Genomic DNA, 25026 nt, shown 5'->3' on the forward strand with positions numbered 1-25026 from the left:
AACAACTTGCTCTCAAATGAAAGCCCGGGTTTCAATTAGTGTAACGTCAAGCAAAACTAGTTCACACATCGCCACCGTTAAGAAAAACGGAATGAAAACAGAGCCGTCTTTTGCGGCAACGAATGGGATCCCCAGGAGGCAAACATTGGCGTCATCCAATGAGACAGCAGGAGAAGCGCGCGCATACCTATCGTGGCCGTGTGGATTTGGAACGGGTCCGATCGTAGTGTTCCGTGTATGCGCGGCACGATGCGCACTGCTGCATTTTTCAATACCGATTCACTGAATTGCAACCCACAACAGTTCTCGCGAATGTTCCACTGACAACGTTTATCTTCACGTCCTTCGTACACCGACGCCAGTCCGCTTCGCAACGCGCACTATATTTTTCACCGGAGCTGCTCCAGGGCGTGGCATGCGCGTGCACGCGCAGCATGGTCTAAAAACACTGTTGCACGAGCTGAAGTGTCGTTCACTGCTCAGAGCCGAAGCAAGAAAGAGCCCGGTATAATTTCGATTGTAGCTCCGTAATGGAATCGAAGTTTTGAATTATGATAACAAGCACGAAATTAATATAGCGTGGGACGTTGAAGTGAACTTGTGTTTTGCATTTTAGTGCCCCTTTAATGTACACCTGTGCATTTGAATCGTTGTTGCTGGTTTTTGAGCCTCTCCCTGTTTTGGTCTCCCTGTTATAACCTGCGTGAGCCGTTCATTTCGAGCTCCGCACTTTCCATATCGTTTCGTCTGCTACATTCGACCTTTAGAAGAACCGGCGACCATGCATTGTTTCCTCCGTGAATCAATACACAGGTCTCTCTTCAGTGATATGGGATAGAGGGGGTTCCGTCTGAGCGACCTCATTATACCAGGTTTTTTACCCCTGCGTAAGTTGAACAGCGTTCCACTAATAACACACTGAGCGATGGTCTCACGTAAACACGCCACATTTGGCGATTCATTAAACCGAGTATGTCGAACAGTCGCTTAACGCGCGTGACTGGTAACATTTTCCACCCCTTTTGTCCCGAACCGAGGCGCTTCGCGGCGATGCTTGTTCACGGCACGCAGCTGGAGTGTCTGCAGTGTGTGCGCTTGGAAATAACTAATAATGTGCGTGGCGACATACCCACCGATTTTGAAGGGGGACCATGAAGAGAGCAGATAGCCCAATTGACAATTTTTACAGCGTCTTTATTTTGTCTTCCACAGGCTCAGAAACTCTCCACATCGCGGAAGGCAATTTTGAATAGGACTCTACGGAAAACAAGGTACGTGCGACACTGAATAGAAAAGAGAATACACTCTGCATGAAAGGCAAGATGTCAGTAAAAGTCCGTCTGCCATCCCCCGGTGGCTGGATTCTCCAATTTTCGGTTGATGACTTGGGGCTTAATCGCTTCATCGTCGTTACGGTCGTTACGGGCTAACGAGTGGCGGGAAATTAAAAAAGATGGGCACGTGACACATTGCGCGTGACGTATATCACGCCCTTCACGTATCGCGCGAAGAGCGCCGTGCACGTGTTTTATCACGTGCCCTTCTCGACGATTGTCTCGCCCTCTCTTTAGCTCGTAGCGCGTGCATGCGGACGGTTTTCGGCACACGCCGTGGTTTCTGCGCGGTATTCTTTCTCTCCTTTTTTTCTTTATTTTATTGCGACCCAATGATGACGATGCTTCAGTCATCCCCACACCACTCATTTAACCTTTCACATGTAATGGGGTACTAGACCACAAATGAAGCTGCGAAACACGACACTACATCGACACCGACCATACTCGCTCATATGTGCTATCGACTGCAAACATACCTCGCGCGCTTTCGTGATCTCTTTTCTGCACTTCCAGCTATAGGCCTATACAGTCGTCTCCGTCGCTCGCCTATCAGGACGCAACTTGCTCGTTCGGCATATCTCTTGTGGTATTCCTAATACGACGACACCCACGATCACGTCGAGCAATAATAGTTTCGGGGCACGACAGCCCTAAGTCGGTACATAACCGTTGGATCAAGAACGAAGGCGGTGCCCATTATCCCTTTCGTCTGGTGACTCCGCATATACTGACCGTTCGCTGTCGCGAATAATGCGCGCAGCTAACGTGTTTCACTCTTTCTTTTCTTTCCTGTGCTTTTCTTTTTGCTTCGCGGGCAAAGTTTCATCACTTTTCCAATTTATTTGTATGACTGGGTAGTTGGCATGTTGTTGACATGGGACGACCTACACGTTGACGTACATCCAAGAATAAATCATATACACATTTTAGTTTGAACATGAGAGAACTGATGTTCTGAGGCTGGAACAACATAGAAGGGACAAATACATACAATTTATTTGTACATACGATGTATGTACTTGTCCCTTCTATGTCGTTTCAGCCTCAGAATATCAGTTCTCTCATGTTCAACAGTTGCCGCCTGCGTCGATCCCGTCGTATGAATGTGTGTATGAGTGAGCAAAAATGTAAGAGTGAAAGGAGGATGAGTGAGAGAGAGTGACTGGTTTGTCCCTTCAGATGACGCACCCTGGAAGTCGCTGAGAAGGCGTGTTAGGTTAGCTCAATTGGTAGAGCCCTGGACCGGCAATCCAGAAGATGTGGGTTCGACTCCTACAGCAGGCTAACCTTTTCAGTGACTTTCATCTTTCATCATTTTAGTTTGATTTCGGCACATGCTTTTTATCCACCCTCTTGCGATTCGAATTATCCACGTCCATTTTTGGGTGATCACATATGTGTGTTAATCGTCCCAGATCTGAACTCGTGCGCAACTGAACAAGAATGCAGCTATATGGGTCAGAAACTTGAGTACCACAATGGCGCTACATCAGTTGTGTGGAAATGGCTACTATCTGCTATCACGCACGCAAGCGAGAACCATGATGTGAGCCGTGAAGCATTACTGACGATATTTCGGTCAGGTGACACGAAGATGTGGTGCTGAGGCTCGAAGTGTACATAAGTATAAATGGGATGCGACAACTTAGGTTCACTTGACGGTCTCAATTTAGCTTTTGAGCTGAAGCGCGTTCACTGCAGCTGTTACAAGCGATTCACTTCTTTGGTGAGATTGTTTTCTCCTCCATACCACACCTCACCCAGTCCGATAAATGTTGATCTTTCGTTGAGCAACAACAAGTACAGGAGCCCAAGTTCCAGATAGATCTGCCAATGTTTTTTTCTTTTTTTTAGAATGAAGAGTATAATGTTCTTTCGACCTATTATTTCTCAGCTACTTCAGTAAATCAGGATCAGGGAACTCTCGAAAAGTACTTAGTTTCAATGAGAATAGAGGGTCAATCATTTTCTTGGATCCTCATAAGAGAGAGAGATTTTTTTCAGCGCGCGATTTTGTCCGAGAAGTCGTAGGACAAGTCAACATGTGTGCAGAAACACGATTCCGGCTACAGGATGCTTTCCACAAACGCAGTCATCCGGTTTTCACTCACCGGTCATCACTCTTCATTTCTCTCCTGTCTTTTCCACTGGAGTAGTAAGTCGACCTTGCGTGTGACTGGCCTCTCCTCTCTCTTTTTGTCCTCCATACACACACACACAAAAAAAAAACATAAATCCTCCTGTCCAAATTCCCTGCCATGTGTGTATTCAGAACCCTGCCTCGCGCTATCGATTAGCTGGAACCTTCTTTGTCTCTTCATTACAATGTACGACTCATTATCAGGAGTTGCTTCCTGAACTGGCCATTCGATAAGGTCGCAGAACTTTTCCCTCCTGTGTCGTGGAACTCAAACACAAAGGAGGCTCTCGGGGGAAAAACAAGTCGTGAAAAGCGGGACCTCTGTTGTCTTTTACTGGCAGTGCGATTCGACAAAAGGGTCATAGATACGAAACTCTTCCCGAAAGTCATGCGACAAAGAATAGCAAAGCCTTAGGTGATAATACATAGTTGACGCATTTATGTGCAATCATAAACACTAAAGGGTGCACGCGTGATCTCAGTTGTCTCGCGACGTAAACCCCCAATTATACAATTATATACAAAGGGTGCACGCGAGTGCACGCTTCGTGTTCTTCCGAGTTCACCTCGAGTGCACTAGCGGTATTTGGTGGCGAATGACCTCAGAATTCACACGCGCACAGCACTCTCCATTCATTCATATATGACAGTGTTGTGGATTTGAATCCGACTGGACTCGATAGGTTTCATTTGTCTTCACAAACTTAACTTAAATCCGTGCTTCATTTGGATTGGATTTATTGACTTGATTTGATTTGACTTGATTTTAATGTGGTTTTGGGAACGCGGCCTAGAGTCAACGAGATCTGATGCTAAATTGAGACCCGAAACAAACTGTTGCTACTGCTGTACTCCACGAAGCAAGTTCTTGGGGCCCTTTTGTTTATTTTATCTTATTGTTTCTTAGTATAGTGTAGTAGTCTAGTAGTATATTTAGTATAACAGCGTAATAACATATTTGGCATACTAGCCTAGCAGTATGTTTAGTAGAGTAGCTCACTGGTATATTGAGGATACTAGACATTTAGTAAACTTTAGTATTATTCGCTGTTGTCTAGTTTATTCATTACTACTTCTTTCCTTGGTTACTTTTAACGAGGAACATGCCCTTGGTTATCCTTAGCGGGGGGCTTAGGATGATGTCTGTAGCATCAATTTTTTTTCTCGAAAACACAGGATAAAAGATAGTACGGTGGAAAAGGAACCCATGGAAAATCCTGACTTCCAATTGCGTACACCTCTTAGCATTTGGAGACGCGTCTGATCTGGATGCACGAATCAAAGCAGAAACAGCTCTTTGACATTGAAGAAATAAGATATGAAAAACGTACGAAGAAGCTTGGGTTCGGCTAATCAGTGTTCGTTACACAAGAACGCCTGGTGCAATTAGCTGTGTTCTAGAATGGTTTCTCGAAAGAAAGCAAACAATCATAGATCTCGTATAGGCATTTAGATAAAAGTGATCAAAGCAAACTCGATCAGGGGCATAGTTGAGAATGGAAATGAGAACTGTGGTGATATTTCTTTCTTGTCATTATGTGAACGTGGCCGCCAAAAAACAGATATAGTTCCCAAGTTACCGATATTTACGTGGGACTTGGAATGATGAACTACGCGCAATCATTTATTATCTCCACTGGGAACACTCACGCTGATACCATCATGGCGAAGTGAACTGCATAACTCTGAAGGAAACGCATTTGCGTCATGTCCACTCACGTTTCATGGACATACGATGAGTAATGCGCGGAATAATGCGGAAGTCGTAAATTTAGAAGACGTCTTATACTGGCCGGGACTGATGGGGGAAACTTCACGGTAATGATCCTGTCAGAGCTCTCAACTGAGGCGAAATATTTTGTGGAGACGAATGGTGGTGACAGCAAATAACGTCACGCCGCGATGTGGAGCGCAAGCATGACGTGGGTGTGGTAATCGTGGCATTCTATTTTACGTTAGTCTCTGCATTATGTATATATATATATATACATATATATAATTTTAGTGACCATTAACGTAAAGACAAACTTTCGCACAAGCGCGTATGCCTTTGGGTATCACCCGACCTTGAGAAAGCAATCAACGGGCAACTGAAGTTAACTTATATACCGCGTGCGAACCAGATACCTTTCTCCCTTTTGTCTGTGCACGCTATGCAAGTAGGTCAGCGGTCTCCGCATCGCCTCAGTTTCCCCCTCTCCTCTACTGTCAATGCCGGTCTACGAATACGCCATCATTGCTGCCTTGTGATTGGACAGACACTTGGTCACGTGGTTTCTGCAAAGCTTTACCCCGTCAACCGCACATGGAGAAACTGTCGTAGCGTACTTCAGTCTTTCTGAGTCTTCGTGTCCACTTCGTCCTTTCTCCGTCCTTCCGCGTCCTCTCGAATTCAAGGAAATGTTGCCCTATGCTCCACGAGTGAGCTTGCCTTCGCCGTCTTTCTTCTTTATCTTCTTCCTTTTCATCTGCGTCCACGGGCAGTTGCATACCTTGCGTACTTTTCGTGAATTACTTTAATTGCGCACCTTCGCTTTATTTCTGCCGATCCATGAGGGACATTTCGGAAATTCCTTCTTGTCTTTTCATTGTTATCGCCAGCACCGGTATTTAAGGTCGTGTCAAGGCCATCCTCCCCCACGTCTTCACTATATGCATATTGTAAAGTGGAATTCAATGAACCTCCGTTCCATGGGACACATTCCTTTCATCGGAGTTTATTTAAATGATAAACGCTCTAATTATACGTCACATATATTTACTGCCCGGCATGATGATGAAGAACTGTTAGGGGCTCCGGGTTCTGAAATAATAACGACTTTCCGATCTTGGAACGCTGTTTGCATTCGTTAAGACCTCACGGCTCGCTAACGAAGGACAAATCGGCACGACCATGGTTGTACGGCCAAGTGGATGCCATGTGGGGAACATTCTTTATTTTATTTATTTAAACTTTATAAAGCTTAATGGGCAGTACAGTCCATACAGATAGAGGACCCAGAGGGAAAAGTTTCCCGGTTAAAGGGTCTTCCGTGTGACATACAAAGCTAAGAGCCACGAAAACAATGCAAAGATGAAAAACAATACACAAGAATAATACACATGCAACAGCAATGCACGCACTAGATACAGCTGCACGTCTTTGTGCCCCAAGTCAGTAATATTACCATATGCAATATATGGTTAAATTAATCTTGATACATTTTTGACAGCAAAAAATATTTCGCTAGTCTTTTAAATTAAAAAAAAAATGCTTGACGCTTTTTATGTTTGGTGGTATGCTATTCCATTCATTTACACTTCGAAACAAAAAGGTTAGTTTCCCGCGTAGTTAGTCTTAACGATAGGGAAGAGACCTTAAGCCCCTGCTCCGGTGTGACGAACAGGCCGAAGTTCATCGCAACTCATGGCTACAGAAGGGAGATGTCCGCTCAAAACGCCAAATCGTGTTATATGTAATATGTGTCGAGGTATTATTTGTTTAATAGCTAATATCTGGTGATCGCGCATGATTGAAGCAACAGAAGACAAGTATGGTAATCTAAACATAATCCTTAAAGCACGATTCCGAGCAGTTTCCAGAACACGCAAATGGGTGTTGTAAGTGATGTCCCAGACGCTTTTTGTTGCGCAATAGCAAGCCGACGTCCCGTTTGGCTGACCTTTCCCCCGTTTTTTTTTCTCTTTCATCTAATAAATATACCCCCTCCCCCAGACGCTTGCACAATAAGAAAAATGTGAGTGCACAAAAGCGTAGTAAAGATTTAAGACAATGGACGCAGGAAAGAAGTGTCGAGTTCTAGTACTTAAGGGTGCAATACCAGAAGAGGTTTTACGTACGATGCTTGGCGCTTGACGCGTATGACGCTTTGACTGCGCATTATCTGTTTTTTTATTTATTTTGGAATAGCAAGTCGACCTTTGTCTGGCTGACCTTTCCTCTTTCATATACTAAACTTTCATATCCCCCCCCCCCCCTCCCGAGTGGATAGAGGCATCCGAGCCATGCTTTAGGCTGAAGGTGGTGGGTTCGAATCCCACCACCGGCTGTGCTGTTTGAGATTTTCCCTGTGTTTCCCGGCAGACTTTCGACCTCCTTACCCGATTTTGCACTTCGTGGCATTGTCGGCGCTCTCATCCAATGTTGCTCGTGGGAATTAGTTGCAGCGGATTGGATTGGATTGGATTGGAAAAAGAAAGAAAAATATGGAGAGGTTAGTCCCGACCCAGTCACAACTGACTACTCCAAAATGCGTTTGTGGGCGAAAAAAAAAAAGATGAGCTAGGAAAAAGAGAGGAACAAACAAACCAACAATCAAAAACAGGAAACACAGTTGTAGCGGAAAGAAAATAAGTGTCAACAGGCTTATGCAGTGCATTCGTTGTGCGAGTCCCAACTTTCGGGAGATCCCAGCGACGTTACGCGATTCTAGAGTGCCCTGTCGCCGGCTAGCGTTTCGACATCTGTGCAATTATTTAGGTCTTCGAGTATCAGTTTAATCTTCTAGTTGTTATAAAATCTGGTTCAAAATGTTTGAAAAGTTCATCTGCTGCTTGCTGTGCTAAATGTTGGCTGCCTCGTTTGGATGGCTGAACAACTGAACGGTAATGGTCAGCCACAACGGAAGCAAAGAAAGAAGTAAGCCGGCACCCTTTGGCCTAGTTCACCTAGTTCATCTGTACATTCTCTGCTCGAGAGACCTCTAGTACTTCATTGTAATAAGACGCTGAGCGTGGACTCACAGGCACACGAAAATCACTCAGCAGAAGAAGACAATCGCATTGTCTTCCTGTTTCTGTGCAGCCACGCACAGGCTTCTGTTCGAATACCTGCCAACCCCACTACTGAGTGTACTGAGGGTGTACTACAAAGTACTGAGAGAAAAGACAAAAATACCAAAATTAGGCAGGCAAACACAAATATGTTGTTTCCCCTTTTTTTTTCTTTATCACATCACCCTCACCCATCACCACGTTGTTTTATTGTATAGTATGTTGTACATAACTATAGTATATATTTTATAATGCTGTCTGACATCCTGGACTTGAGGCAAAAAACGCGACCCGCAGAGTATACAATGCCACACAGGCCTAACGTCTATACATAGACCACATAGCCCTTACACGGAGGGTTTTCTACGACCTGTCGGTCCACGGACGATATCATGCTGGGTGAACGCAATGCGTTTTTTGCAGGCCTTCGCAGCACATCATTGGAAAGGTGAAAGCACATGCGGCCAAACCGTTTTGCAAACAACCCGATTGCTGCCACATGGCCGATTAACACATGACCATAGCTGGGTAAATTACTTCTAAAATGTAATCAAATTACATTACTCATTATTGCAATTGAAATGTAATGACATTACATTACAGTTACTACAAAAAAAGTAATGACATTACAAAGTCATCACTGCGAGTTTAATCGTAAAGATGTTGAGGATGTGAAAATTCATTGAGAGACAACAGTATACGTTTTAAACCAAGACATATTTTATTCTGTGCTGATTGCGTGCGTCACCGTTCATAGTGGGCGTTGGAATTCTTTTAACTCGCCAGTCGGCAACTCTCTTTCTGCCAAGTGCCAACACAGAACACACGCTCGATTCTTTTGTAAAAAGTAATGAGTAATGTCATTAAAATTACTGCCCAAATGTAATTACATTAAAAATTATATAATGTCAAAGTAATGCATTACATTACAAATTACCAGAAAAAGTAATTCATTACTGTAATTTCATTACAGTAATTCATTACTGCAATTTCATTACAGTACAGTCTGCTCATTTAGGCATCTTCTGTTCGGCCGTACAATCGGATCATCGGATGTACATTACTGTAGTAATGATATTACTACCCAGGTATGCACATGACCGACGAACGCGTGCCTTGTGGGTGTCTTGGCCGCGATTTTTGTTCATCAGTGACGTTGTCGTTGCTAATCAGATTGCTCTTTCTGCGAGTTTCGTTTTGTAACGTCAACTATTAATAATAGCTGACGCACTGACGGTTATAAAACGAATAATACCATAGTAACCTACTGTCAACGTCATTCGTTGCGTATCCTCGGTAGCTATAGTTTTGTCTATAGAACGCTTGCAGTACAACGCGTAGGTTTGTAAATGTGGCCGTCGTACCTCTGGTCGCTTCCAGGGACGGGCAGTATTTAAATACTACATGGTAATTAAAATACTATTTAAAATATAAGTACATGAATTTATATTTTGTATTTAAATACAGACTCGATAAATGTTAATTATATTTAAATATCAATTATCGGGTATTTATCCTTGTAAATACTTTATAAATACTCCTAAATACAGTATATACCGACTCCTATCTTAAAGTTGCCTTGCATTTGCTCTTTCGGGTAGAAGGGTAAGTTTGGGGCGCAGTTATGCCGTGCTTGCACTAGCATGCGCACGCGACAAACCATTTTAGAGGCAAGTTTCTCACTGTTGTTGCGGACAACGGTCGCGACTACCCAATTACCTTGTTGTAAAAGCATCCTCATCAAATTTAATACAAGCATTTGTTCATCGGCAGCTGTGGAGACGCTGTTCTCGTTTGCGAATCCGATCGTACGGCCGAACAGAGGATGCCTCAAGGTGCAGACTTCGGGAAACTTCTAATATTAAAATCGCCATGATAATCTAACAAATAAATGTTATGGTTCGTTGCTGATTTGTTGTGATGATCATCGTTATTTCGGCAATTCCAGATGACATTTTCCTCACAGTATTTATGGTAGTAGTTACGGTATTTAAATACTGTACTTATATTTTGTATTTAAATACTCGTGTTGGAAAGTATTTACGAAGAATATTTAAATACCCCTTTCAACAAAGTATTTTGTATTTATATTTAAATACTCAAAAAATGTATTTATGCCCATCCCTAGTCGCTTCCAGTGATGCGATGACCGCACCGTTTCTGCGACTCACTGAGCCGGTACAATGTGCAGTTGAGTAACCCGGAGGAATAAGCCGTGGAATAATCTTGGGTGAAATAATCCGCCGTGCCAACACCATGTCATGTATACACCAGCGAAATATGCTCGTACAATATTTTTGTCCTTGCAGGGAAATGTTCCCAAGCTCCAAAACTGATTATAAACGAAATCGGCATTATCATCAAAATGATCTTAGCCACGACGCGTTACCAGGACAAGATTATGATTTTACCAAGATAGTTTGAGGGTTGCTGTAAAAATGGCGGTTGTTGGGCGTCCATTGGGAATAACGGACCCATTCAGGATCTCGCTACGATGTGCGTTCTCAATGCACTGCCAATGTTATCGAAAATAAGGGCACGGTGATAAAAGGCGGACTGAGAGTATGGCGGTATATGGTCTCTGGCAATTCCTGCCCTGCACGATCCGTAGTGAGACTTTCCGTCTTGAAAACGTCGCACCGCTTGTTCGTCACCTGGAGCTGGAACAGGGGCAATATTATTCTCGTCCTTGTAAGCTTTTGTCAGTGCACAAAGCCGGGAAAATCGTAAAATTAGAGCTATCACTACTAAACTCGTAAGGAAACACTGAAGATTTGACATTTTACGATAACGCCGTAAAACTCGCGCATGCAGACAAGGATAAAAAGTGCCATCGATGCGGGATACTCTATTGCGCACTATATAGAAGACCGTTAGTTTTTTTGTAGCCGTATGGCCTGCGCACTGATGCAAGTGTTGTTTGTAAGTGTGCAAGTGTGGCTGTGCGGATCAACTACACGAAAACGTGCTGCGTACTGAAACTTTTGCTTTGCTGGCCAACTTTCAGAACGAGTCTTGACAGTCAGAGCTGTCTTTCCCATAGCGTGAACAATGTAGTTATCGTGCACATCGTCACCAATTGAGCGTCTGTGTGCAATAAGGGGATAAGTCAAAAAATCCCAATCCCAATTTCGTGTTGTTTTTTTTCGGCCCCAAGATGCAGGCTCAGTGGCAACACGTCATAGCTCACTCCCTTCTCTCGTGTGTAGACCGCACGCTTTCTCTCGTACTTCCTCCGCGACTACCGCGCCCCTTTACTGCACTCTTCCACAGCATGGGGCTCAACGTTGCCTTTACACCTGCCTTTCAACACCGTCTCGGCTCCACCTCGTATTCCCTGTGCCCCACCTGTGGAGTGCACGGCGACCTCTGTCACGTCATTCTGTCTTGTGGGCAATATCACCACGAGCATGCACTAATGTACAACAACATATATATTGTGATGATGAAGTGGGGATGTTTTCCACTCTAGGAGTGGAACGCTACCCCATAGCTATAGGGGTCTAATATGAGTGGTGACAATGATGAGTAATGACGATGAGAGATGACGGGAATGATCGAAATGGCGATGGCGATGCTGAACGTGATCGTGACGGTGGGAATATCCGAGGGCGCTGCTGGGGTCATAATGAGTCCTTAGGCCTGTCGCCTCAAAGAAGTCAATCGCATGACGTATGGCCGCCCTGCAGTCGGCCGCGGTGTCGCAAAGGCCGAGGGTGGTCGACAGGTTGAAGGGGCGGCAGCCAAGGGTGGCAAGCTGTGACTGCAGTGTACGCCTCTCGTTGATAGAGGCCCGGCAGCGGAGGAGTATGTGCTCAACGTTGGCAAGTACACCACACTCGTTGCACATAGGGCTAGCCTCACAGCCTAGCTGGTATCGATAGGACGGAGTGAAGGCCACATTCAGACGTAGCCTGTGGATGAGCGACGTCAGAGGACGAGGAAGCTTTGCAGGCAGCCGGTATGACAGCGATGGGTCTACACTTCACAAAGGGGACCTAGTTGGAATGTCGTGTTGCCACTGTAGGGTAGACCAGGAATCGGACAAATGCCTGAGGAGGGATCTTCTGTCTTCTCTCGAGAGTATAATGGGCATAGAAGGCCGTTGTTGGTGTGCAGCGGCAGCGTCGGCCTCGTGGTTCCCAGTTATTCCGCAGTGCCCTGGAACCCACTGAAAGGCAACGTAGTGGAAGCAATCTTGTAGGGACTTCAGGGCGCACAGGATGTCTATCACCACTGAGGAAAGGGAACCGCGGATGCCCATGTTTTTAATGCACGGGAGAGCTGCTTTAGAGTCGGTGTAAATTACCCAGTGCCGCGGTTCGCAGTCTTCCGCATATGTCAAGAATAACAAGATAGCATAAAGTTCAGCGGAGGTCGATGAGGTACGGGGAGATAGACGACACCCACGTGTAACAGACTCTGATGGAATGGCAAAGGCTGAAGATGAAGTGTCCCTGGTTGACGATCCATCCGTGTATACAGCGGTACTGTTGTGGTATTGAGCCTTGATGAAGTCAAGGGTAAGTTGCCTAAGAATAAAATCAGGATAGCTCTTTTTGTTGTTCTTCAGGCTGGGGATGGAGACAGTGACAGGCGGCGATGGCAACGTCCATGGAGGCACTTTGGGTGCCGTCGGGTCGACTATGAATTTGGGGATATGAGGTCTGAATGATGTCACAGCAGCATGAACCGTCGCGTTCCGTCTAGCGTGAAGCTTGCGAATCAGAGAGTGGTGGTTATGACGGGCACGGAGACGCAGATAGTGGCGTGCAGTTTCCTGAGTACGGAGAATCTCAATGGAGATGTCCCTGGCCTCAGCCACTACTAGACGGGTTTCAGCGCCTCGCGGGACCCCGAGACATACCAGAAGACTGCGCGCGAGCAGGGCTCGAATCCTTTGGATCACTGTCTGAGGATGTCCGTGCAGGACGGGAAGACTGTACATCACTGAGCCACGAACCAGGGCATTGTGCAGCATGAGGAGATCCTTCTCGTCTCGCCCCCATCTCATACCTGCTCTCAAGCGGTGAATCACCCCAGGCCATAGTCATGATTTAGTTGTTGTTGTTCCATTTGTCAGACTTTGCACCATTCACCATTTAAGTTCGCGTGGTAATATGATCTGGTCTGATGTACTCGATATTGCTCGGTACACCACACAGTCGTCTGCGACTTATAACTGCGACTTGTCGTCATATACTTGTAATACCGCACGCGCAGGGTTTTCGCGCTAAAAAAAGTTTTCATGAATCGAATTTTCATGGCGACGCCAGAACTGGTGAAGTTACCTTTGTGCAGCGGAAGAGCCTATATCGTGATTATCACGCTGCTAAACGAGCACAATCTTGAAAATAATGTCATGTATATACATGACATTATTTTCCAGATTGTGCTCGTCATTTTGCTGGCCATATGGCCAGTAAACTTGGCAGTATGGCAATACTCTTGGCCATATGGCTAGCAAAATATACTTAACTGATTAGCTTAGTGCACATGCTTTTCCGATTACAACACTGTGAAGCACTGCTGACACGATCACGTGAGATAGGAAGAACATGCATAATGTAAAACCTCGAGACTAGGGAACACGGAAGGGACGGAGACACAATGCGTCACATAGAATCACAAAGAATATGCTTTTCTTGATTAATATGTTTTTCGAGTGGAAATCGAAGTTCATTTCCCCATCGTAGCAAAATTTAAGCTGCACGATTTGTGTGCTTGTGTCGAAAAGGGGCCTTGTCTGGCTGTCCATCCCATTGACACGCATGCGTTTCCCGTTTTTTACCCTGCTATACCGAGTCAATAAATTGGAGTACGGTCCTAAATTTTCTTTGACAGGTACCTGCTGGTGTGTAGACGTCATTGCAACAAAAATACGGAGAAGGGGATAATTTGACTTATCCCCTTATTGCATACAGAGGTTCAATTATATGCACATTAGTTTCGAGATTGCGCGTCGTGAAAATTGTGCAAGAAGCGTGCACAATGGGTGGCGACGTGTGGGTGGCGGTGTTTCCAGGGGAGCACAGCGACGTACGCGTGTGACTCTTGAGTAAAATGCAGTTAGCCAAGAACGTCGTACCGCCCAAGAGAATAGACCTCTACCCGAGGAACTTCATCATGGCGTTGGTAGACAGACTGAAACCGAAACAATTCTGAAGGGGAGGGCTGGTAATTATTAAATTCAGCTTCCGTGTGAATGAAAGCCAGAAACAGCTGCGGCACGCATAAACAACGCAATTGTTTTATTTTGCTAATTCATTAAACTGTTTGCGTTAGGTTTGTTAATTTTGTTTGCTAATTAAATTTGCTTTGATTGTAAAAAAGTTCTGTTCAAATATGCAAACGCAGCGAGCAGCCAGCTCGAGGACAGTTTAGTATAGGGGTATACGACTTGTCGTTCACGGCGCCTTCTCTGTTGAACCAGACGAAAATGATGTCTAAGTACAAGAACTGATGACTTGCGAAATATGTGTTACGAATGAGCTGATTTATTTGCGTGCACGCACTGAGACGGACCATAACAAATAACTGCTTCGTCTCAACTGCGACTGTTCGAGTGCATCTACTCAAGCACCCTGTATGGCATTTAATGTGAATGCAACTACACAGATTTTGAAGACTGCAAGGGTCATCTGCGCCGCGAAGAACACTGTAGCCATGTCTCCATCTGCAAAAAAGGGGGAACCTCCTCCAGAGGGGATAAGTGACCGTAGATGATTAGTCCAGGTAAGGCGGCCACATCAAAATAAGTTACGACCGGTGGGGAGCACGTGTCACTAAAGGCACTGTTAATGGAGTCATATATCGCGGAGTAACGGGCTTTGTGGGTACGGTGTCGCGACGCATTAGGCGTTATCCTCGTGAAACACGAAGAACGGCGCTAGGATTTGTGGGAACGTATGGCTGGCACTGTGTTACTAAGACATCGCGTTAAAAGAGATACTTGTATGTGGATGCACGCAACGAGGTCGCCGATATAACTTATTAAGGGAATAATTCTCGCTCCAGGAATCATCAATTCGTAGATATTTGTTTGTTTTCCAGGGGAAAAAGAGGAGAAATTGATATTGAGAAGAGATATTTGTTTTCCTATGTTGAGCTGTGCATTCCCGAATTTAGAGAGTCCCTACTTGACTTCTTGTCCACCCGAGGGGTCTGATTTATTGTCGGCATTACAAGTGTTGCAATCCACGCGCTTTGAAATTACCGCTCGCAGATGCACATGCGTGACGTCACTATGACAGCATTGTGACGACACGGGGGCGTTCCGTTTCACCTGGCCTTTCCGGTCGCTCCTGCAGCGGTTACCGTGAGGAGGAGGTGTAGGGGAGGGCTTGACCATCCTGGCGGAACGTCGCGGAAGCGGTAGGCGAGCTGATGAGGAGGTTATCCTGCTTGTTCGTCACCAAAAACGGCAGCCAGGAGGCAGTTTTCGCAGGCCACTTTGTCTCTCTCCCAGAAATCCGGATTCAGGATATCCGGGAAACATCGGATCCTTCCTGATTCGAGACAAACAGCGTTCCCTCTCTAGAATATTTACACGAGTGATCGATAAACTTGCCAAACGGAAAATCTCTCCTATCTCGCTCCTATATCCCACAAAACCCTGTGTTGAGAACGGGGTCTTCCACCCTGAACCCTGCGTCGCTTCGGGACCTGTTGAAATAGCTGGCACGTTTTACGCAGTGCTTGAATTCCTTGGAAATACACCACACATACTCCCTTCCTTATGTCTTGTCTCGTGTGCATGATTCGACGGGCTTTAGAATTTGAGGACAGATTCGCCAAGTTACGCAGGCTTATTAATTGAGCTTTTGTTTGTTTGTACAAAAAAAAGTGATATGAAAATTGTCTCCCGCCATTTTCTTCTACTCCTAACCGACTGCAACCCCACAAAAAAGAAAGTAGAAAGAAAAATCAGATGAATAGATCATACTACTACGTCACTACCTCTCAAGTTCTCTGCTCGCAAGATCTCTGCTTGTACGTTCACTATTCACAGGTCCGCTATTCACAGGTCCGCTATTCACAGGTCCGCTATTCACAGGTCCGCTATTCACAGGTCCGCTATTCACAGGTCCGCTATTCACAGGTCCGCTATTCACAGGTCCGCTATTCACAGGTCCGCTATTCACAGGTCCGCTATTCGCAGGTCCGCTATTCGCAGGTTCACTATTCGCAGGTTCACTATTCGCAGGCTCACTATTCGCAGGCTCACTATTCGCAGGCTCACTGTTCGCAGGCTCACTGTTCGCAGGCTCACTGTTCGCAGGCTCACTGTTCGCAGGCTCACTGTTCGCAGGCTCACTGTTCGCAGGTTTACTATTCGCAGGTTTACTATTCTCAAGCTCACTGATCCTAATACCACTAGTTCAGAAGTGCATGCCCAGTGAAACCTAATTAGATTCATCCATCCCACAGCTCTGAACAAATTTCACAAGTGCCGCAAAGGCAGCATCCCTCTTGTGCGGTGCCCAAAGTCCCAGCACCTTCACTATATCGAAGACCCTGCTGTCCAGTCGATCAAGTGCAGCTTTCTGGGTAGCACTTTGTGATGCATGCCTCACTGAGCATTCTGATCGAAAGTTACGAACACTGTTATTGATATAGCTCTTATAAAGGAGTGTGTGAAGGCGGGGTAGTTGGTGTACATTCATCGTGATAAAGCAGCACAAAGACGCGGACAAGGCTCTTATAATTCACAAAATTGAGTTTATGACCGAATGTTAGTGGCACCCTGACACGAACACAATAGGTACGGTTTCGTCCGTTGCGCCCTTCGTGACTAATGCGCGAAAGAAACCACACTTTACGTTGTCCCTCTCCCTCTCCTCCTCAACAAGCACGGCAATGCGGAAAAGCCTCGGATTGGTCCCCTCAAACTATACCACGTGATGATTGGACAAATAGTTTGAGGAGACCCATTAGAGCGCGCTTTCCATTGTTGCAAAGGAAGGGTAACTTGCTTTTTTTTTTTTCGCTCATAAATTGCAACGGATGAAAAGACGCAATGGATGAAACCAGTTACTTTTGTGTCGGTTGCAAGATAACGGCATATTTCATTCCGCAAAAAAAAATCTCGCGTTTGTAAAAGACGTTTCTTTATGTAACAAGTATGTTACATTTCGTTAATCATTGTGTTAAATTGGCATCTACAAGCTGCTTATAGTGGAACACAACTGTAATCTTTATATATCAGTCGACGGTACTGTCTTTTTAACTAACTGAGCAACGTGCATTTTATTTTAATAGATACTGAAGGATTTCACTCATTTAGGAGGGGGCGTGTGTAGAGTTAAAATACGAGAGGAGGCTAAAAGTAGTTCTGAGGACTTGCTACTCGGCATTCATTTACTGTGACAATAGGCAGTAGCCACTGAAATACGTGCATCACTAGGACACTGGTGATGTCAGTCATTTGACGTTTCCAGTACATCGCGACCAGTCGCGTGTAGCAGGACCTCCAAAGTTGGGGTGGGGCGCTCGATACGAAAACCCGCCTGCTCGCCCCCCCCCCTTTTCTGATCGTGGGTGCGTCCACAGACACATACCTCTGTGTACAGCGAGATGAAAGATGAAAATATAGAATATTTGAAAGTTTAATAATATGGGATGTCACGGTCGGTGAGCCCGCGTCACGGAATTGGAAGTAGTTTGAAACGCTCATAATTCCAAAACTATTCCAGAACGCTGCCTATAACCTCTGTGAAGTGGGGTAGGGTCGTGTGGCTACCATAGGGAAACATCCCATGTAATTTGGTTTGATTTGTAAACGAAAAAAAAGTAGAGATGTTAGTCCTGAGCCACTCGGGACTGGCTACTCCAGGACGCGTTAATCAGAACAGAAGAAAGGGAAACTAGTAAAATCTATTCACATTCAAATGGAATACATGAAAACATCACCACAAAAATTAGCACCAAAGGCAACAGAGTAGGAGAGTTCACGCGTGAAAATCTGAATGCACAAAAAACAAAGAGCGTCACAGAATGTCATAGAGGTCCGTCGAGACGAGCAATTGCCAAGGTACAAGATTGCCCGAGGTACAGTGCAAACCATTGTAACCTTGTGTCATCGCTGGCCCGCTTGGGGGGGATATGTTTATTACGAAAAAAAAGAGGAGGTAAAAAGGAAAGGTCAGCCAGGCAGAAATCGTCTTGCTATTCCTTGTAAAAAAAAAAGAAAGAAAAAGAAAGAAAAAAACGCCCGCTTGGATAATCGCCCATACTCCACCGGAAAGGTTCTTGGGTGCTGGCCCCGAAATCAGCTCATCCCATGGCATCATCACTTCTCCATCATGTATTGCTGTTGCCTAGATAGAAGCAGGGAACTGCAAGTACTTTCACGATTTGCGTGGGTCGCCCCGTGGTAGGTAGGGCGGGGTGGGGGTGGGGGTGAGTTGGGGGTGGCAGTGCATCCCCAAGTTCCCACGTAGCTACTCCATTTATTACGGCAATTGCTTAGTTTCACGTTTTGCTTTCTTTTCTTTTTTTCATTATGACTCATTGCAGTCCGGAGAGGGTTGAGGGTTTCAGCAGAAGATCTTAGTGCTCGTGTATTCATTTAGTTTACTTTACTATACTTTATGTTCCTACCGGCGTTCATTCCTCATGACTCTGTCGTCGCCTGTGTGCTGTATATGGCAATCCCATAACGACAAGAACATCTGTTCCAGATGGAGTGCCACCGCAGTTTTTGCGAGGCAAGTCTGGACATAAAAGGGAGTCTTATAAGACTCTTATAAAGACAAGGACGTATAGTGTTCATGGAAAACTAAGTTGTCGAGTATGTAGAGCTTACAATGAAATAGGGTTAGTTCCAAAGCGTACATAGCGCCCGCAGGCTCGATGGATTCTTTAGAATTGTGTGTGTGTGTGTGTGTGTTTTCCTTACCCCGAGCGCTGTCGTCCATTATTCAAAAAGAGCGAGACTGTAGAGTATGGAAGCCAACAACAACATATATATTGTGATGATGAAGTGGGGAGGTTTTCCACTCTAGGAGTGGAACGCTACCCCATAGCTAGGGGTCTAATATGAGTGGTGACAATGATCAGTGATGACGATGAGAGATGACGGGAATGATCGAAGTGGCGATGACGATGCTGGACGTGATCGTGGTGGTGGGAGTGTCCGAGGGCGCTGCTGGGGTCATAGTGAGTCCTTTAGGCCTGTCGCCTCAAAGAAGTCAACCACGTGACGTAAGGCCGCCCTGGAGTCGGCCGCGGTGCCCCAAGGGCCGAGGATGGTCGACAAGTTGAAGGGGCGGCAGCCAAGGGTGGCAAGCTGCGACTGCAGTGTACGCCTCTCGTTGACATAGGTCCGGCAGCGGAGGAGTATGTGCTCAACGTTGGCAAGTACGCCACACTCGTTGGAAGCCAGTAATTGTAATTGGTACCGAAAAACCGTGATAATAAGCAATGAAAGACATGCACACGCACATTACGTATTCTCGTCGCGTTATGGAGGCAAAACATTGGCGGATGGAATTATAAAATTGTGGCGGGATATTGAATCATACTGCTTGTGATCCATTATGTCGGCTTGAATCTTTATGCACGGCATCAGCAACGTACATGCTATCGCATTTCTGTCTATTCGTGTACGTGCATCATCTGTGCTGTATAACGCATTTTTGTCAAAACTCTACGGGTAGGAAATTATAAATCTGGGTTAGTTGGTATCTCCAGTCATAGCAAAATAACAGCGCGGATTGGGAAAGCGGACACGGACAGCGGAAGCGGAGGGTCTTATAGATCAATAACTTAAAAACCCCAGACTAGGAAAAAAAAAAAAAAATACGGCAACACAGACAAGGTCTCAAGGTCTCTGAGACCTTGTCTGTGTTGTCGTTTTTTTTTTTTTTTGTCCCCTAGTCTCGGGCTTTAAAGTTATGGATTCGGCAGTCGACTGCGAACTCACTCGGTCCTTTCCAAAGTTGACGCGTTTAATTATCCTTTTTTCATTTCGTACTTGTTTCTACGCACCGTTTCACGTACAGAATGACGTTCGTGTTCGATAAGCCGTTCGCAGTAATTACGAATTGCGACAACGTTACTAGAGTGGGAAATTGCGAACGCTTTTGAGGGAAACATCAATACCGTCAGCAATTTGAAGTTAGGGACACGAGCAGAAAGCTATTGCCGCAAACGGCCAAACATTTAATTCGAAATAGAAACATGTAAAAAAAAATGTTCCACAGGCGCCCCGAGCGCGGCTTTGTGTTCCTGTGAGCGACATCCTTTGCATTTTAGTTTTGTACGTTTTGGTTTCTTACTTATCCCTCAAAATTCCAATCACTTCAGAATGTGTCACGATTGCAAAATGTATTGATCTTTCAGTCCGTACAAAGTTGTGCGCCCATACGCAGCGTGTATCGAACTCGGGCGGGCGCGATTTTGAATGCGTGCAATCTCCACGATGAAAGCTCTTAGAGAAATAGGTGACAACGCAGCAACGTTTGAACGTATTCATTATATTTACGTGTGAGCTTTTTAAATTTTCATATGGCGTAAATGCTAGCACGTGTGCAACATATGTATAATGCGCTTGCTTTCTTATTGTGCTTCACGGAAGATGACTGCGTGTGTATCCGGAGACGTAGACGAAAGTTCGCCTGTATATATATATATATATATATATACGACGGTGGTTCCATAAGTTTCCGGCCCGACCAACTTTTAATAGTCATGGAGACGAAACAAGTGTATCACTTTTCGACATAGTCACCCTTAACTTCGATGCACTTTTGACACCTTTCAACCAGCATTCTTATACCCTTGAAAAAATAGTCCGAAGTTTTGTCCGCAAAATGCTGGAAAACTGCCTCTTGCACCTCACTATCGTTTTGAAATCTCCGTCCTCTGAGATCTCTCTTCACGTTTGAGTACAGGAAGTAGTCACTCGGTGCCAAGTCTGGACTGTAGGGTGGGTGGTGGATTTCTTCGAAGCCGCGCTCCTTCAGTGCAGCCTTGGCAACAGAAGCCGTGTGGACAGGGGCATTGTCCTGGAGCAACCGGACACCTCGACTCAACCTGCCGCGCCTCTTTTCCTTTATGGCGTCTCACAGTCGGTGCAGGAGTGAAGCATAATAAGTCGCATTCACTGTGGTGTTCCTCTCTTTGAAGTCGATGAGGAGGATCCCGTGACAATCCCAAAATATTGTTGCCATGATCTTCTTTGTGGATTGGGTGACCTTGGCTTTTCTTGGGGGTGCTTCTCCTGGTTCGCGCCATTCCATCGACTCCTTTTTCGAAAGGGGATCATAGTAGAGCTCCATACTCTCATCCCCTGTGACAATTGACTTCAGTACTTCTTCGTTCTCTTGACAGAGCTCCAAAAACTCTATGGTACAGACGACGCGCTGTTCCTTTTGAACTGACGAGACAAGTCGTGGCACCCATCTCGCACTGACCTTTTTCATGTGAAGGCCCTCGCCGATGATGCGAAAAACGGTTGTTTTGGAAAGCCCCAGCCTTTCTGAGATTTCCTTCACCTTCAGACGCCTGTCGCTCAGCACTTCCTCCTCGACAAGAGACAAATTTTCTTGTGCCACCACTTCCACTGGACGACCATCGCGTGGATCATCTTCAATGAACTCTCGCCCCAGTCGAAACTGCTTAGTCCAGTCTTAGCCGTTGTGTACGACGGAGAGGCTTCCCTGTACACGTTGTCCAATCGCGCTTTAATTTCTTTAGACGGAAGTCCCTCTTTTGTCAAGAATTTTATCACATCGCGGTACCCGATTTTTTCCATTTTAACTGGAGAGTGCACCCTGGCTGTTTGAAATGCCGCTTTCCAACCGACAAAAGCATGGAGAGGGTTGAGGATGGTGCTCCGGCCCTCCAACAGATGGCGCCACGCGTCCTTAATCGAATTTTCAAATTCGCGCGCATTTTCTACCTCGGGCCGGAAACTTATGGAACCACCCTTGCATATATATATATATATATATATTGTGGAAACCTACGTTCCCACAACCTCGGGGCGTCTTGGATTTGCAAAAATGTGCTGACAAAAATTTTTTGACAAAAAATGTGCAGTGTAAGAAACAGGTGCTGCTAATTATGTAGCACCTGTTTCTTACTCAAGGAACAGAAAAAAGAGCAACAGTTTTCTTTTGTTCGCCTATTTATAAAGTGCTAGTGAAAGTTTAATTTTAAACACTCTGTATATATATATATTATTATTATTATTACATTAGATGATGATGAGTTGGGCAATTTGGCGGTTACCGGTTCGCAAAATCACACATCAAGTGCGTTGTGAGATATCGGAACTAAGATTTACACATCGGTTTGAGCCGCGTTGCCAAACACATTCGAAACCAAAACCCAAGTGCGCGAGGTATGTCGTATTTCCTCCTCGCAGCTATTGCGTTCATTCAGTTGTGTTAGTTTTGAGGTCGGGTACTTCGGACACAAAATGTAAATGACAATTGTGTTGGATGCTATGTCGAATCAAATTTCTTGCTCCCAAAGGAGGATTGGATTGGATTGAAAATGAAAGAAAAGTATGGAGATGCTAGTCCCGATCCAGTCAGGACTGGCTGCTCCAAAACGCTTTTGTGGGTGGAACAATAGAACCAGAAAAAGAGAAAAACAAACAAGCAAACACGAGAGAGGGCTTCCAAGGGAGAAAAAGTACCGTATGATTGAATATATGTGCTCAGAAAGGATAAAAGCGCCATTTGTCGTGTTTTATATTTTTCTTCTTCCTTTTGGTAGTTGTAAGCTTCCTTGTACGCGATTTTGTCGTCCAGTAACCCCAAGTTTTCATTCTGACGTGTGAAAATAACGTCCAGTCCTTGAGCAGGATTTAACAGGGTGTATGCGATGAATGAACTTACATATGACCCCCGATAATCTGACATGCGCGCTTTACGACCATACTCCTGGGGAACAATGCAGTGAAACCTGCTACAACAGCAACAACATATATATTCTGATGATGAAGTGGGGAGGTTTTCCACTCTAGGAGTGGAACGCTACCCCATAGCTATGAAGCCTGCAAAATGACAATTCCGCATTATGACCAAAATTTTCGGGAACGACCATGGTCATAATAACGAGCGTGCACTGTATACAGTGTGCTACCGTAACGTTGCACCTGAAATGCATATCTGTAACGCAGTGTAGCTGTGGACCACTCTTATGTCGTCAACGACAACAACGAAAGTGCATTTGTGTTACTTGAGAATCGTACGAATGTGCTTTCTTTTGACCCGTGATAATCTGCTCAAAATTCACTTTCCTGAACCGGTCCGAACCGATATTTTGTGCTGCTGCGGAGCTGAACCCGAACCGATCCACTATGCCTGAACCTCAACCGAAAAAAAAAAAAAAAAAACAGTTCGCGATTCCTGCTTTAAAGTACTCATCGAGTACATTGCAAATTGAGATCGTATCGCTGGTCGTTTCAAGACATGGTAGAAATAAAATGTGACGTAATTATATTTCGACTGTTATATTTGAAAAGCTTTTATAGCTAGCATTTTTGTCAAGTGCTAGTTAGAAAACGTTGATAGTTTACAGCTGACTCATTAATATGAACCGAATGAAATGATTTTGCGACCAAGCTTTGCGATTGTGTTGTCAAGTCGGTACGTGACTACTTGAAATGGAAGTACCGCATGAAAGCACGGTACAAAGTACACGGATTGAAATGTGCTTCAAGTGAAACACAAGTACCGAGTAATGTACCTAAAGTAGAACGTGAGTACTTGGTACTTGAAGTACTTCCCATTACTGCCATGTAAGCATCTGTGCGTTGAGGCCACGTTGCTATTGAGACAGCATGGAAGACGCGTAACGAAGTTGCTGTTTTTTTATTCCGCGTTAGCGCCGCGAAGCAACTGTGGCTATGAGCGGCGTACAGACGTAGACAAATGGAGAGAGGACAGCAGGAAGGAGTGGGGGACAGGGGGGTCGTCCTGGGCCGACCTCAGGGGGAGCTGTGCCGTCATTCGTCTGGAAAGTCTTCGGGAAACCCAAGGAAAACATCAGACAGCAGTAAGTAAATTCACATAGTTAAGTTAACATAATATGTGGCGGAACGGTTTATAACATGAAAATGGTTCTGAAATGAGAGTTTTAGTATGAACGTCTCCAAAAGTTATGTAAGGCAAGTAATAACACACATTTTGCAGTGTGCAGATCGGCGTTATTACTTATCTACTTTAGCAGGTGGCTTATTTGCTCAGTGCTCATCTTTTTTTTTTCTTCCTTCCTTCCTTCGTTTATTATTTCTTTTCTTTTTTTCTTTTTTACACTTGCAACGTCCCTGCATACAGAACTGTCGTGCAGAATGCTCGCGAATAATAAGCCCGAACTGAGATGTAGGTGAAGAAAGAACGCGACAGACACGATACATCATACATGTATTTACAGTGTTACGTTGGAGCGCGAAAAACGAAAAATGTATGCAAATATAGTAGTGCCGCTGACGCGCGAGCGCACCATCCGTCAAGCGAAAACGTACGTGATTCGCCCGAGCTGTTAATGTAAACAGAAGTCACATTATAATTCGGCGGGAAAGAAAAGTGAAGATCAGAAAAGCCATTACGTCCTGGAGCAATAGATATCGCTGCATGAAAAAGAAGAATAAAAGTCCTTCTATAGCGGACACTTTGCGTGGTCACGTCGCCGAAGCGAGGCCTTTTTGATTACACCTTCCGATTCAGACGCATTGGTAGGAAATTGTACCTCATTTCTGCCCTTATTCTATTGTACGAGATCCATCATGGCCAGCTGCTGCAATGTCTAGGATTACGC

At 45.1% G+C, this 25026-nt stretch overlaps 1 long non-coding RNA gene across 1 annotated transcript in view; it reads left to right on the forward strand.

Moving 5' to 3' along the window:
• LOC135368440 (uncharacterized) overlaps positions 1-25026 on the forward strand; it is a 151148-nt gene that overhangs the window by 35052 nt on the left and 91070 nt on the right. The window contains exon 2 of the long non-coding RNA XR_010414776.1: positions 1213-1271. This is a non-coding gene — a long non-coding RNA (uncharacterized LOC135368440). The remainder of the gene's footprint in view (positions 1-1212; positions 1272-25026) is intronic.

The sequence above is a fragment of the Ornithodoros turicata genome, chromosome 9, assembly GCF_037126465.1.
Source record: "Ornithodoros turicata isolate Travis chromosome 9, ASM3712646v1, whole genome shotgun sequence".
Classification (NCBI taxonomy): domain Eukaryota; kingdom Metazoa; phylum Arthropoda; class Arachnida; order Ixodida; family Argasidae; genus Ornithodoros; species Ornithodoros turicata.